Source organism: Pan paniscus, chromosome 10, assembly GCF_029289425.2.
Source record: "Pan paniscus chromosome 10, NHGRI_mPanPan1-v2.0_pri, whole genome shotgun sequence".
Classification (NCBI taxonomy): Eukaryota; Metazoa; Chordata; class Mammalia; order Primates; family Hominidae; genus Pan; species Pan paniscus.
Window position 1 is genome coordinate 53,309,903 of NC_073259.2, and position 17,321 is coordinate 53,327,223.

General features: G+C 34.3%; 1 protein-coding gene across 10 annotated transcripts in view; it reads right to left on the minus strand.

Annotated features, from left to right (window-relative positions):
• Positions 1–17,321, minus strand: part of CNTN1 (contactin 1) — a 384,511-nt gene that overhangs the window by 236,824 nt on the left and 130,366 nt on the right. For 2 of the 10 annotated variants that reach the window (XM_008951052.4, XM_055095742.2), the window contains exon 1: positions 8,825–9,251. The exons of 7 other annotated variants lie outside the window; for them this stretch is intronic. The gene's annotated coding sequence lies outside the window, so the exon portion shown is untranslated. Of the gene's footprint in view, positions 1–8,824; positions 9,261–17,321 lie in introns of those variants that run through there. One more of the 10 variants, XM_057299469.2, reaches the window with a different exon arrangement.

Below are 17,321 nucleotides of genomic sequence, written 5' to 3' on the forward strand. Positions count from 1 at the left end.
AAAGTGCCAAGAAAATTTAGCAAAATTATGGTGACATGGAAGAGAAACTTTAATCTCCTAATCCTGAACTGAAGAGTTTTAGTAATAGTGTAACATCCAACTTAAAAGTGAGGATATCATAGTGTTCTGGAGAGGATTAAGTGAGCTAATACTTAAATAATTATCTCAACACCAAACACATAGTTGGCTTCCTTTCAAATTGTGTTCATTAAATACATGTATCTTTTTTAGTCTGAACCTCTGAAGTTTACAGTCAACACCATTATTTTATAACAACAATGAATAAACCATTATACAAATACTTAAATAGTTTAAAAACTATCCTATGTATCCTTTGATTTCTTCATTGAGGAAGTTATCCTTGATGTCCTCTCCTGATTTTGGTTAGAGCCCAATTTATATGCACTTATTGTACATACTGTGTACCGTTATATTTCACAGAAAGTTTGCTCCTTTCTTTTCTCTTTTTCAATAGACTGTTTTGCCCATGGCAACAGGGAAAAATCTTCCCTTTGCATAACCATTGTACATAAAAGAGGCTTAATAAATATTTACTAATTAATAAATTAGTGTGTTCCCTAACCTCAAGAGATTTACAATTATGGAGGATGATATACACATATATTACATGAATATAATATCATTGCATCTATTAAAGTGTACCATAGTATCTGATTTTATATATATACACATATATGTGTATATATATACCTGTATACATATTATATGTATTATAATATATACATATATGATTATGTATACATATATGCAATATATACATATATATTATTTATACATATATACTATATATATACATATATACGATTATATATATTATCATATATGTGTATATACCTGTATATGTACATATATATACCTGTATACATATACATATATATGCATACATGTATATATATGCATACATATATATGCATACATATATATGCATACATATATGCATACATATATATGCATACATATATATGCATACATATATATGCATACATATATATGCATACATATATATGCATACATATATATACACACACACACACACACACACACACATATATATACCTGTTCATCCACCAAAATATAAACTCTGATGAAAAGGTTCATATCTTATTTATCCTTGTATCCCTCAGTGTCTGGCCTAGTGCCTGGCATATGTGTAGAATTTGCCTCATCTGGTTCTTTAGGAAATTGCTCCAACTTGTGTGTGTGTGTGTGTGTGTGTGTGTGTGTGTGTGTATAAATAGCATTTAGAATTTCGGAAGACACTACTACTAGCCTGTGCTCAGAAGTTTAATTCAAGAGATTAAAGTGTCAGCTAAAAAAAATTCACTTGAAAAGAATATTCATATAACTCAGACAACCCTTGAGATAAATGATCCCTGATTCTGTGTGTGGGATTGACAGGAATACAGGTATTTTAGAAATGATCATATTGGCAGTAAAACAACACAGTTTCAGGCATAATGGCATATGGGCTTTGGCTAGTAAAATAGAAAGTAATAGACTGGCCTGAGAAACATAGTTGACAGTACCAGAAAAATAAGTTTACAGGTTAGATGGAAGAATAAAAAGAATGTTAATTTTAAGCTTATAATGTGGCAAATTGAAGTATCTTCTCTGCTAAGAAACCATGTAATTATCTGAAGGTCAATCAGAATGGTCCTATTAAGCCAAGTCCTTCCTACAAATATTCCTGGGTATGGTACTTTCTATCAACCCATAATGACAGCTGTCATTTAAAAAGTGCAAAACTGCACTACACAATTATACTAAGTGCTTGCAAGTATGAATAATTGCCTAAGAATATGATGATTTAAGGGTAGGTGAGTCTGAAGGCAGAAGAGAGACCAAATGACTTGTAATGGTCTTCTTTATCCTCATTGAGACACTGCTATTATCATTTTTAATAGACAAAAACAACATAAGCTATTTTTATAAAGATAATATCATATTCACATTTGCCATAGTCTGGTAAATTCTCTTTTTTGAAAGGAATTAAAGTTCTTATTCTCCACTTTTACTATGCATCAGTATTATTTTCCAGCCAGGTCCCCATAGCCTCATACATTAACCAAGCCAGGGCCAGAACTCAATTTATAGGACACCCAAAACTAGGACATAAAATAAATTGTATGCTCATAATAATTTTATAGAATATATTTATTTAGTGGTAAGCATCTTTAAATTTTATACTAAAATTTTCATTCTATAGAAGATGATCATCATCTTATTTATCATCATTTATTCATCATCACTTCTAAGCACTTTAAAAGATTACAATAAAAGTCGTTTCCTCAGGTTCAAGCAAAGGGACAATTGTAGTTGTTTTCTATTGTTCTTGTCGATTTGTTCTGGAGTTTGGGTGCCCTCATACTGATCTATTTCTTTTATTACTGGTTCATCTAATTCACTTATTGGCTGCCTATCCACCCAGTTCTTCAATAGATTCGTCTGCTTGTCACCCAGCGGCTCTCCCTGCCAACTGATATATCATCTTCCATCTGTTTAAATTCCTATGTTCTTTCTGGCACAACTCCGCCTCCAGATTCCCTCCCAGCCACCTACCTTGCCGCCCTTCCATCTGCTATCATGACTAGTATCTTTTCTAACCTATTCCCAACCTAAATTGTCATCAATTTGAGTTTTTCAAAAGTTTATTTCTCAAAGGGCTATTACAATTACAGTAATAACTTATAATGCAATCTAGGAGCAGAACGGGTGAAAGGGCAGTTAATGGCCGTAAAAATCAAACATGCATTTAATATTTGAATTATTCTACCTCTTAAAATCGTTTACTGTTCTCTTCTTTCAGTGATGGTGTTTTAAAATAACGGAGTGCACCACCAAAAGATACTATCTTGTGATACATATTCTTCAAAGCACGGTTTTCTTTGTGGTCTGATTCTTGTTAGTCTTCTGCTTAATTGCATTTGGTTCATTGTTCTAAAGTTTTGCATTCACTGATTAACAATCTCTCCTTGGACACTGTTCTCAAGAGAGTGCAATTCAATTCAATTTTGTGGCTTAATGTAACAGAATTTCTTTTTGTTAGGATGTGTAGTGTAGTTCCTCATCAGATATTAAAGACATTATGTAAACAAAACTAGCATTTGGTAGTTACAGTTTCAAAATTTCTATATTCAAGTATAAAGATAGCATTTTCCCTCAGCATTGATTTAGTTGTTTGACAAAGTAAATGCTTGTTTCCATGCAATAGATATGACATACTACAAGTTAAAGCAATCTCAGGAAAATATTTAAAACTTTAGACTTATGTATCTTGACATAAGACTGAAAACTTCTAATTGCCCATTCACATTTCTAGAGGATATACCCTCCCTTTATCAACCACAACTTGGAAAATAGTTAAGCTTATTTTTATAGGAGATTCACTCAGAATTGATCCTTAAATTCAAAATAAGATAACAGTTTAGTAAAAAGGTAATGATTTTTTTTTTAAGAAAAAAGACTTGGCTAATTTATTTCATGTCCTGGGAATATAATATTTCTATTTACATTAGTTTGTATTAAAATTTAGAAAATTTTTAAATGTTTATTTTAATGTAGGTTTTATTATTTAGGTTTGTTAAAGACAACAGATCTGGAGACAACTGTCATTGAAAAGATAACTTGTTGGCCAGGTGCAGTGCCTCACGCCTGTAATCTCAGCACTTTGGGAGGCTGGGGTGGGCAGATCATCTGAGGCCAGGAGTTCAAGACCAGCCTGGCCAACATGGTGAAACCCCGTCTCTACTAAAAAATACAAAAATTAGCCAGATGTGGAGGCACATGCCTGTAATCCCAGCTACTCGGGAGGCTGAGGCAGAAGAATCGCTTGAAGTTGGGAGGTGGAGGTTGCAGTGAGCCTAGATTGCGCCATTGCACTCCAGGAGGTTGCGGTGAGCTGAGACTGCGCCACTGGACTCCAGCCTGGGCGACAGAATGAAACTCCATCTCAAAAAAAAAAGGATAACTTGTTAAACCCACAGATCACCAGAGCAGAGAGCATAGCACATCACATGGAGAAGAACTGGGGCTGGTCAGGAGGCAGAGGGAGAGAGGGGGAACTGTGTGGTTTTCACCAGAACGAACAGGAGCAGGTAAGTGCTTAGGATTGGCTAGTTTGAAAAATTTCATTTGTCACTTGTCTGGTATGTGTCCCCGGGGTGATTAGCCAAGTGGATAGTGGCCCAGAGTGTGAGAGCCCAGATAAGGAAGGTGGTTGTAGTGGTGGGGCTCTGGATTGGTTGGTTTGCATTTGAAAAATGTACCCAGGGGCAAGTTGTATACTAACTCCAGTAATCAGCTAACACCTAGGAAGGGTGGTCCTTCCAGGGTCTGCAAAGCTAAAGTATCAGAATACAGAAAATAAAAGACATGGTTAATACAATACAGTTATGCATCACTTAACTATGAGGATACATTCTGAGAAACAAGCAGTTAGGTGATTTTGACTGTGGGGACATCACTAAGTGTACTTAACACAAACCTAGATGGTCTAGCCTACTTCATACGTAGGCTATATGGCATAGCCTATTGTTCCTCGGCTGCAAACATGAACAGCATGTTACCGTACTGAATACTGTAGGCAAGTATAACACAATGGTAAGTATTTGTGTATCTAAACATAGAAAAAAGGTAATGTGTTGCTCTATGTCATTACAAGGGCTACCATATCACTACGCAACAGGAAATTTTCTGCTCTATTATAATCTCATGGGACCACTGTCAAATATGCAATCAAAAAGTATTTATGTGGTGCATGACTATTTAATTTAGGATTAGCAGCCATTAAAAAGAAATGCTGAGAATTTATCTGATTCATGAGTCAGATACTTCTTTATCATTAAATGCCTCCAGTGAGATTAAACAATGTCTGTGGGTGTTCACTGCCTATTAAGTCAAGTCTAAACATGTTATTCTGGTGGCTAAGTTCCTAATAACCTGCCCCACCTTGTTTATTCTCAACTACACCACCCATCCAATCCCTCTGTTTCAGTACCAACATTAAAATATATAATACTAATTTTAGCCTCCATACTTTTATGCATATTCTTCCTCCAGGTGCCATTTAAAAAATGTTGTGCATAATTCCTCATTTCTCCTATGACAGTAGAACGTTTTACCAAATATTTTTGGGTGCTCCTATGTTTTATCTTTTTTCCCCCTGCATTTGACTTGTTTGTTCCCATTGAAATCACAGGCCCTTCATCTTTTGCATCTACAAAACCAGAGTACTTAGCAAAACCAAACAAGAGGATTCTCAATAAATGCTTCCTTATTGCACTGAGTTGTCTTGTGAGAAGAAAGAGATTGATGAACAATGAAAATGGAGTAAAAGGTATATTTACAATAAGAGGGAATAAATTGGTGAAGCATCCATAAAGCTATATTAAACTGAGGCACTCCTCAGAGTCAACCCTTAAGAGCATATCTGAAAGAAAGATGTTTCATATGTTAATTACTCAGGGAAAACATTTTGAGGCGGAACCAATTTAATCATTTTTCTCGAATAGGAGAGAAAAGAAGATGATATCTCCCAACAATCACTCTTTGTTGTAGATTCATACTTGCAAAAGTTTTCTGTGAATTTCACAAAGCTTGCAACTCATCAGGACTGTTTACTGAAGTGCCCTATGGGAAATTTTCTTGTTGTCTAAACATAAGCTCTGATTTCCTCAATTTTCATATTAGCTTGCTTTGTTGAAAATGGGTATATTACCTCTCTTCAAATACTTGTAGGCCTCATAATCATCCATAAGTAATCTGTAACTACCACAATCCTAAGTAAATATAGTATATACATTTAATTATATGTGTAAATGTATATACTATAAGTAAATATATATACTATACATTTACAGTATATATTTATAGTATATATACTATATATGTATAGTATATATAGTATACTATATATGTATAGTATATATAGTATACTATATATGTATAGTATATATAGTATACTATATATGTATAGTATATATAGTATACTATATATGTATAGTATATATAGTATACTATATATGTATAGTATATATAGTATACTATATATGTATAGTATATATAGTATATGTATAGTATATATACTGTATTGTATATATTTATAGTATGTATACTGTAAATATATATACTATACTATATATTAACATATATATATGTTTCATATATAGTGTGTGTGTGTGTATATATATATATATATATATATTTATATATGTAACTACCACTTAGGATTATGGTAGTTACAGATCACTTATGGTAGTTACTAAGTAGAAAACTAGATAGTTAGGTAGACAGACAAAGAGTATATATATATATACACTATACTTTCTCCCTCTCTCTCAATATATATAGAGAGATTTCTACTTCAATTTATTACAACATAAGCACAAATATATTTTAGCTCTATCAGTATTTATTCCCTATAAAGAAATATTACACCTTTCTACTTTAAAATATTATTGTCAATTATTTCTCACTCTAAGTCACCCTTAAAATTTATTTTTAAAGAAATTATAAACCCTTATATTAGTAAACCTGTTACTTCAGAATTTTTTATACATTGATTTTGAGTCACTAATAATGTATATCAACTACAGTTTAAGTACATTTTTCTTTCAAAATCTTATGTTTGATGTTTCACTACTCTCTCATTCCATTTGCCCTGTTTCCTTTTTAATATATATTTTTGTAATATATTCGGTCTCCATTTCCAATTATATCTAATACGATTATATGTTGCCATAATAATCACTATCTAAACTCATTTTGGTGCCTCATATATACCAAACAAGATATTTAAAAATTCTCATCAATTTTTTGTTGGTTCCTCCCAATTGATAGCCTATAAAAATTAATTATAACCACCGTGGGAAGCAGGAACTGAGCACATCTTATTCTAGATTTTCCTTACGTGATCCGGAAACTATTCTTTATCTGAACATTATGTCTTTTAAATGAGATTGGCTAATGGCTTGGGTTGAGACTAGAAAGAAGACAGAGAGGTTTAGATAAGTACAAGGGCAGTGCTTCTTGAATCCCTTTGTTTATACACTCTCCCCTTGTTAGGCCATTAATTCTACTGCTATGATCTTGTCACCCAGCATGGGAGCTTTTATTCTCCTACTGTCAACTCAGCCAGATCCAACAAGTAGCACTGCCATTCTACTTATTACTCAGAATTTAGTGTGTGTCATTAGGCAATAAATATCTTTAAGTTTCTGCCCCCCTCCATTCTTTCTCATTTTCCTCTAGATTCCATTTTATTAGCTGTTATTCAGCCACCTCAGCCAGGAGGCATTTCAGCAGAACTGAACACGATGACTCAGCATCAGGAGACTTCTAAGATATATAGGTAGTAATATCTCCTTCCTTTATTCCCCTCCCTAAGGAAAAACTTCAGGTGTGAGTTTCCTCTTATACCTAAACTAGATCAGCTTTGAAGATTCAAACCATTCTGTAATGCTGGGAGTTCTGTGCACAACACCTGGACAACAGGAAATCCAAATAATATAGCAACATTGTAGCAGAATTGAAATGCATAAAATGTAGCATTTTATGCTGTGCTCTTATTATCATCATTACTCTAAATTTCTTTCTTTTTTAAAAAAATAAAGTGATACTTTTTTTTCCCAAAACATACTTGTCCTTATCTATTCTTGGTCTTGATAGATGATTTAGCAAACACACTTTTAAAAACAGTATTAATAAACATACATGAGGAAGTAGATATACCTATATATTATAGTGCATATATTATGTTTTATAAACTATGAATTATAGTATATATGTAAGTGTGTGCATATATATTCACTAGTAATATAAATTCACTAGTATATATATTCACTAGTAATATATGTTCACTAATAATATAAATTGAAAAGTATCCTTAAAGAATTTTACTTATCTAGTGTCTCTTGCTTTATATTTATTAATTCTGCTTTCTCATCCTAAAGAAATGTTCAGGAATTAATCATTTGCCATGATATTTAAGCAAGAAACTTTAATTAACAATGACTTCTGACAAATATACTCGTATAGTACTGTGTTTTTCAGTTTTACAGAGTTTTTGTAAATTTTATTTGGATCTTATGTAGTGGGTCCTATAATTGTATAAGGGTAATTTTTTAAAAACCAAGAAATAAAACTCTTTTTTGGGTAAATGTCACAACACGTCATCTATCCATACATTTTGGAGTAAGGCATTCTTAACAAGAGGGAAAAACAAAACCAAACCACCACAGGTAGAAGTCAAATGGTTTGTTTGACAGCAAGGTCTTCCCTCAAGGACATGCTAGTCCAAATTGTTTTAATTCCATCTGCTCAATTTGTATGCAACACAGTATTTGAGTTTGAGTACCTCGGTGCTCTCCTCTGCTTCTGGGAGAAGGATTGAGCATTTCTGGTGTCTACCCACATCTTTTACTAGAATTTGAAAATGTTGACATTAAGGAAATAATCTGAGCCAACGCGATGCCACAGCCGTGCTAAAACTTCCCCACAAGGAGGTAATTTCCACTTATCGATTCAGCTCATTCTACTGCTGCCCCTCCCCAGTTTGCAGTCTTCTACACATTCGAGCTCTAGTACATTCTTGGAAAGCTTTTGCATGCAAGATAAAATACCCTATGGTCCAATACTATCAAATATAGAAAATCACCTCTCATTTAACGTAACAATTGAGAGTCCTGATGCTGGCATTGCAATACTAAGGTCTGAGTCAACCTTATTAATATCGCATCACCATTATCCTAACTCAGCATATTCTAGTTTACAATTACCTAACCTATAAAAAAAACCTTGGACTTACCTTATGTGTTGACTTATCTGTCGTCCTGGGTATAATATCTATTGCAAATTGTCCATTTGAATAAATACAGCAACAGTTATACCACAATACGCCTCTCTCCTGCAGCAGAAAGCAAGTTAAAAGGACTTCATGCTGTGACCTCACAGGCAGGCACAGCCGCTCCCATCCTTCAGCCAACCTGGGGAGAGCAGGTTAGATGACAGAAAAGCCGGCTGTCTACATAGCAATACTTTCAAATAAAGCATTCCGTGCTGTGAGCTGGGAGATTTACATCTTCCAAATTCGGCTGGCCCGAGTCAATGCTGCTTCTATGCCTGAAAATATTAAGCATTTCACTGCAGTCACTTAATGCAAGAAACTATCTGAGGCGACTTCACAAACCCTGTCATTCTGTTCGGAGACTAAAGAATGAGCGCTGCATGCATAATTCATGCATTAAAATCTTCAATGCTCTTCCTGTAGTCGCTGTTCTATCCAGTAATGGGCTATTGATCACCTCACCACCAAGACAATTGGAGCTCCACGATTGGTTTATTTCCACAAATAAAATTACAACCTAAATCATAGGCAGAAGCCTCCAACCCTGCAACATCCACTCGGGGAAAATATTCACATAGAGGAGATGACATTTGCATACTGCAGAATGTTTAAACTGGACTCTCTTTGGCAGAAATGCTACAGCATCTGCTGTCTTTTATTCAAAAGATATACTTTCTGCAAGTTTAGGCTGATATTTTACATTATAAGTGAGATATAAGGAATTGGCTTTTCGCTATCATTTCTGGAACATCAACAAGGCTAAATGAAAATTAAGAAAATAAATAAATAAATGAAAGAAAGAGAAAATATGTGGCTATAAAATATGGAGATTTTTACCGGGACTCATTTGAATAACCTTTTTTAGAAAAGTTTAATTTACAAATAATTAATTTTTCATTTCAAAAATGTGGAAGGAGTTTCTCTTAAAAATCATCAATATGGGTACAAGTGTTCATCAATATTAATTATTTTGGAACATAAGCACCTTTACTCTGGGTGTGTCAGTGGTTCTGAGAGCTCTTGCTCTTAGAATTTAAGCTTCTAAGAACACAGCATTGTTTTCATCGCCTGAAAAAAAAAAACAGGCTTTAAAACAAAATGTACATTTAATTTTGCTAATATTCATCAAGGGAAAACAAAGGTAGCATTTTAAAATGTCATAACAGTATTTGCAAAAATACTAGGATGGGAGATTCATGTAAACCAGCAAATACATATATGTATAAAATGCTTGTCTATTTTTCAAAGTGTCTTAGATATAAAAATCAATTAAGCCTTATTTTTCCACCAAAAGTGGACTGAACATGATGTTATTAAGGTCACTGAGATGACTAAAGTCATGTCTTCCCAAAGCCTCTTTTTATACACTCTCTCACATACATGCGCACACACACACAATTCATATTTCTATGTCATTCCACCTGATCATTTGTAAAATCAAAGTGAAACCTTCAAGTTCATTACTCAGGGTTACAGTACAGGATAACTGTCAGAGTTAAACCAAAGTTTGCCAATTGATAATTATGCTGTAGGGAGCTGTTCACCCTTGGTGGTGTCATCATGGTCATTTTCATCAACAAATCAATAGCAGTTGATATCAGCCCTTGAAGGTAGTAGGGGTGCTGATGACAATAGGTGCAGACTTTAGAGATGTTGAAGTGCATGTGAAGCATAATCCCTGCTGAGCCATAGAGAAGACAGTTGCACTTGACTGATAAAGATGCTAAAACATTCCAAATGGCTGTCTGAGAAATTGGCCATCCAATTCCTTTGTCTATTATGTATTCCATGTGCCACAATGTTTTGTTCTGCCCCGGGTAGCTTCTATTTTCATATTTGCAGGTATTGTCACCAAGCTAATAAACTTCAAGTAAACTACATAGACTTTGTTTTATAATATTTCTCTCTTCTATGAGTAATATTATTTATTCCTTAAATAGAAGATTTAAAGGCCTCAGACTTTTTGAAAAATCACAGTTTTATCAATTTAATCATATATAGAATCAATTTCATATAAAAAGAGCATTTTATTTATAAATAGAAATTTGAATATTTTGAAATTTATTAGGTACAAGGTTATATAGAGTACAATAATTTAGGAAATCTAAATTATTGACATAACCTACGATAATTACAAATGTAAGAATTAGAAATTTCAGTTTCCTAAAATGGCATGATTCAACAGTGCATAACCAGGTGGCTGGGAAGAGCATTAGCTTAGTCCCTCTTTCTTCAGTGAGTGGAAGGAAAGCCAGTATCGTTTCTCACATACAAATCTCCATAGCCAACTCTGAAACAAAGACTGCAACTTTGCATCTGCTTGGCTAAGTTTCAGGATTCAATTGTCTAAAGATGGAGACAGAGATGAGAAACACACAAAGACACGCATACACACACATCATCATCAGCATTTCATCATTATCATCATCATTGTCATCATCCTAGAACAGACGAAAATTAGAACCCAGCAAAGTAGAGAAATATATGGCACAAGGAACACTGTGGAGATAGTAAATCCTGAGGAAATCAAAGAAAAGATGCAGCAAGTAAGCATTGAATGGAAATGATGGAGGAAAAGTAGACAATTGTACTCTCACATAAAACAAAGACAAGGTCGTAATAAAGAGCCAATTTCCATTTTTCAGAAGTCTGGCTATGCCTGAGAAAAACACTTAAACGATCTTTCCAAATGGATGGAAAACAGAGATGGCCACTTTAGACAAATGTGATGTCTTTGCAGATCAAGAGGCTTTCCAATATTTTGAATTTTATAGTGCATGTAAAATAAGGAGTGAACTCTATAATATGAATGGGGTCAATAAGATAAATCAAAATTTGGGTATAAATCAAAGCAAATTTGGGTATAAATCTGTTATCTCTATTAAGATGTCTAACTGACTACTGTCATTTGGAAAATGCATAATTTGTCTCCAACATAAAAAAAAAATGCCATGACAAGTTAGGAAAAGAATGCATCCTACCAAAGATTCTGCATTCCTGAGTTCAAGGGATAAGTACTGTGGGAGAAGATTTTATTTGTTCTCTAATATTTAAGGCATGCTTTCTACTTTTCTCTCTGTGTCCTACCAATATCATAGACACTCTCTAACATAGCCCATTCATTTAATTAAAAATATTTATTGTGTACCTTCTACACACAAGGAATTGCACTAGATGCTAGGAAGTCAAATATGTATCAGTCAGTTGTTGCCTCCAAGGTGTTCACACTTTCATAAGGAAAACAGGCCACCACACTGTTGGAGAGTAATGCACACGGTCGCTATGATACTCATTGAGATATTTAAATTAGATAATTAACTAAGTCACATAGAACTGTGTCTATATGTAAAATAACTGCTAGATAAATGTTAATTATTCTTATTTTATTCCACTATGTGAGGCATATCAGCAGAGGAAACATTGGCATTATCATTTACCCATGGGAGCATTGGGAAATGATTCATTGAGGGAAGGGGTGATATTTAAAGACACAGGGGTTTATAATGGAAAGAATATGGGCTTTAATGTTTGTCAAATTTGATATTAAATTTAGGCTTTGCTGAATTTAACTATATGACTAGGATACACCATTCGTACTACAAGAGCATCAGTTTTATCGCATAAAAATCAACTTAAATATCTATCTTTCTTTAGGCTTTTGTGAGAATTAAATAAATTATTTAGGGCACAATTGTTAACAATACAGTTTTTGGAGTCAGCCAATGAGAGTTTAAATCCTGCCTCAATTTCTTCATCTCTAAAATTGAGATCTTGTCAACCTCATAGAGTTATTAGGAAATTCAACTATTACCATGTCTTTACATTACTTAACACAGTTTCTGATACAGTAAGGACTTTAGAAACATTAATTTATTTCCTCTCAAGGCTTAGTGTTGGAAGAAAAGGCTTGAAGGCATTTCCAGGAAAGAGAACAACACATGCATTTTTAGGGAGGGAGGACATTACATGATAAGCTTTGAGAAACTCAAGTTTCTCTATGATGAGAACTTTGGATACAATGGACAATTTATCAGGTGATAGGGCAAAATTATATAGAATCTGATTTATATAGACCTTTTAAAAACTGTTAAAGTATTGATTATATAGGACAATTTCAAAGCTGTTAAGGTGTTTGAGGCTATTCTGCAGAAATATAAATATTTCAAGACTTCACCAAGAGAGTAATATGGCCAGATTTTGTAGGGGAATGATAGACTGGATGCCATAAGCAGGGGCAAGGGATACATTTAATAAAATATCATTTCTAATCCACCAGAAGTGATGAGGCACTAAACAAGGCAAATGTAAGGATATGGTGATGAGGAAAATATTTTAGAGATATTTAAACACTAGAGTAGTAGTACTAAGTATTACAAGAATATGGTGAGATAATGAGAAAATAATTTTAGATTTAACAAAGGAGAGGTAAACTAGGAAGATGAAGAGTTAGGCACATAAAATTTCCAATAATCTATTGGATAATGAGTCTGTAGCTGAATACATTGGTTTGTTAGTGTCCAGAACTGCTTAAGCTATGGAAGTCCATGAAATAACTCAGGGTTTGAAAGTGTACAGTGAAAAGAAGATGGAAAATAAAGCCCTGAAATGTGGATAAGTAAACGTATATAAAAGTCTTCTGTTAATATTTGACGTATTAATAAATTGATGGTAAATTCGCATTACACATATACAATTGCATATACAATTGCTAATTTGCATTACACATATACAGTAAGCCTGGAAAAATGTTTAGTACTTTACTAAACTGATTTAATTTGATCATCACAAAGCCCTTATTAGTTAAGTAGCATCTATTTCCATTTTGCCAATGAAAAATCAGGCTAAAAGAAAATTAAGTAATTTGGTCAAGTCGTATAACCGTGAACCAGTGAGCTGGAAGTCACATCCAGGATTTATGACTTCATAGCTCAGGCCTCTTTCACTGCATCAAGCTGCTGAGAACCACAGACATAACAGAATGTTTTTTCTCAAATTTTTTTCCTTGCATTCTTATATCCCAGAATACCAACAAGTAGTCCCTGTTATATAAAAAGTATTTATAGTAATCACAACTAATTTTAAAAAGTAGAGATAGAAAAGAAAATTATAATATGGAAAAGAATTAATATTTGTTATTATGTTCCTAACATATATTATTGTATATATGTGTGGATATGTTTGTGTGTATACATACATACATATATGTGTTTAAATATATACCCCCATTACATCATTATACCAAGACTACTTTATAAAGAATATGCTATATTCTCAATTATAAGTGGGAGCTAAACATTGGGTACACATGGACGTAAAGATGGTAACAACGAACACCAGAGAATATAAGAGGGACAGGGAGAAGTGGGTAGGAGTCAGAAAAACTACCTGTTAGGTATCATGCTCATTACCTGGGTGATGGATTCAATCATACCCCAAACCTCAGTATCAAGCAGTATACTTTTGTAATAAACCTGTCCATGTAGCCCCTGGTTCTAAAATAAAATTTGGAAGAAAAAAGAAGATGCTATTACCTTATTCTATAGATTTTTTTTAAAGCTGGCTGAGATCATTTAAATAACTTTCTTAAAGGTACATAGATATAAGGAATAAGACAGAATTTGAGTTCCATATGACAAAAAGCCATGTTTATTACGTTATATCACACTTTAATAGCATTTTTAAAAATTCACTCAGAAATAATACAATAGAGCTACAAGTATCAACATAGAGCCTACAAGCTTAATGTTGAGGAAGAAAATGTACAGAAGAACTCATACATCACAATTCCAATCATAACACGTAAAAACAAGCAAGATAGTATAATAATATTTTTTCCCAGCACTTTGGGAGCCCGAGGCTAGCGGATCACCTGAGGTCAGGAGTTCGAGACCAGCCTGGCCAACATGGTGAAACCCCATCTCTACTAAAAGTACAAAAATTAGCCAGGCATGGTGTCGGGCACCTGTAATCCCAGCTACTCAGGAGGCTAAGGCAGGAGAATTGCTTGAACCTGGGAGGTGGGGGTTGCAGTGAGCTGAGATCATGCCATTGCACTCCAGCCTAGGTGACAGAGTGAGACTCTGCCTCAAAAAAAAAAAAAAAAAAAAAAAAGATTTATATTTTGTCTAGACTGGAAATTATAAAAAACATTGAGAAGTATATAAATATCAAATTCAGGATCATAGTTACTTCTGGGGAGCAGAGGAGGGTATTACCAGAAAGAAATTCACAGAAGATTTCAATTGCACATAGTACTATTTATTAAGCTGGTAGTGGAACACAAATTTTGATTTTGTTTTTGAATACTATCTAAATGCTTGAAATATCAATAATATATTTTAAAAGTGAGGAAAATATAATAAAGCCAGCTCCCTTGGTTTTATAGCTGGAGTCCCCTTTCTTCAGTTTCTATTTCCCTTTTAAGATGGTAACCAGGAGAAAAAAATACTTCTAATGTCATCCAATTCTATTTGAAGCATCTCTCCAATCATTAAGAAAGAGATTCAGTTAAAGAAAAAAATTAAAAATAAATATCTGTAGTGAACAGGTATCCTAACATGTTTCAAAATTTGAGATACTTGTACATGGTTTATGTAACATTAAAGGATTTCTGGTTCCATTAAAATGCCCAAGATTTCCCCTAATGTTTCAAATAGTTTTCAAATATCCATATACCAAATGATTTCCCAGTTTCATGAAAATGAGCTAATTGCAATTTAATCTCCATGTAAAATGAGATCACTAATACTACTACTAATGGTTACAAGTATAATTGAAAAACATAAAGTCTTTTAAGTTTATCAAAGTATAACAAGTAATTCTAATAATCTCTATTTAATCATATTTAATTTTAGTTACTTTAAAATAGGCAGTTTTTCTTTTTAAGTGACTAAATGCTCCTGGAGGAAGGCATATTCAACTCATATTTAAATCAAGAAGTCTCAGCAACAAGTTCTGCCCCATGAGAGTCACCAAATAGCTTTGGATACCTGCCAATCTGTCTCTCTGGATACATATTAAGGAAGAGCTTTTAAAATTACATCCTATTTAGCTTCTCTAGTAACACATTTAAATATTTGAAAAATAATTTAGCCTAAACACATTTCCAGTCTCAAGACAATTAGACCTGTCTCATTATGTCTCAAATTATTTATTCAAGAAATATGTGTACACTCTTGGTTATTTTAGAACTTTTGAGCTTCTGAGAAGTATGAATCAAACAGTAAGTAATTCCTTTAGGAAGATTTAATGTGAAGTGACGTCATCAAGTTGACAGAGATGGAGACATCAGCCTTATTTTCCCTACGAAGGCAAGAAAAACATCCTTGGGATTGCTCAAAGGTTCAAAAGAATCTATGCAACAAAATGAAACAAAACAAACAATAAATAAACAAAATGCCCAGAATAATCACGCAATAAATCACTGGGAAGAATGGCACACCTGAGATATCTAGAGATGTCTAGAATGGTGGGGGCTATCAGTATTAGCCATGCATCAGGTGCCAACATGGTTTCCAGTGAATCTTCTCTGCAAGGAACACTGGTAACTTTCACCACTGAGGTCACCAAGAGTCATTGCCACTGTGAACAACCTGGAGAGGGAGATGCTGTGATCCCCCTAAAAAGGAATTATTATTGTGATGCTACCTCTCAAACCCCACCAAACTCTAGAATCATGACCACTCCACTTGTACCCATGTTCCAGACCACTGGCTCTATGATTCCACTGTAAGTGCCCATGTCTCAGACACCAGAGTCAGAGTCCCTGAGAGTTACCTACACTCCAGGTCCTATAGTCACTCTACACAACTGTATTCTGGACTCTGACTTCACTGCCACTCCACATGTGTCCACACCTCAGAATCAGAGCCACTGCTATGGTTTGAATATTTGTCCCCTCTGAACCTTACATTGAAATTTGATCCCCAATGTGGCAGTGTGGAACTTAATGGGAGGTGTCTGGGTCATGGGGATGGATACCTCAGGAATAGAGTAATGCCCTCCATCAGAGATGAGTGAATTAGTTCCCACAAGAGCTGGTTGTTAAAAAGAGCCTGGTACTTCCTCACCCTCTCTCTTTCTTCCTCTCTTACCGTGTCATCTCTGCACATGCTGGTTCCCCTTTGCCTTCTGTCATGACTGAAAGTATTCTGAGGCCTTTACCAGATGCAGCTGCTAGTGCCATGCTTCTTATAAAAACATAATAAGCATGTGAATCCTTCACTGGCAACCAAGGTATCCAGGTTCTCTCATCAAAATTGACTAGAAGGCTGGCATGACCCACGGAGAGAAGAAAGAACAGTGTGGTGCGGCAGCCAACCTGAGAACCACACAAGGAAGGGGAACCCGCTCCCCCGAGCCAAGGGAGGTGGTGAGTGAGCACGATACCCAGCTGGGTAAATTGTCCTTTTTCCACAGAAATGTGCAACCCACGGATCGGAATATCCTACTTGTGAAC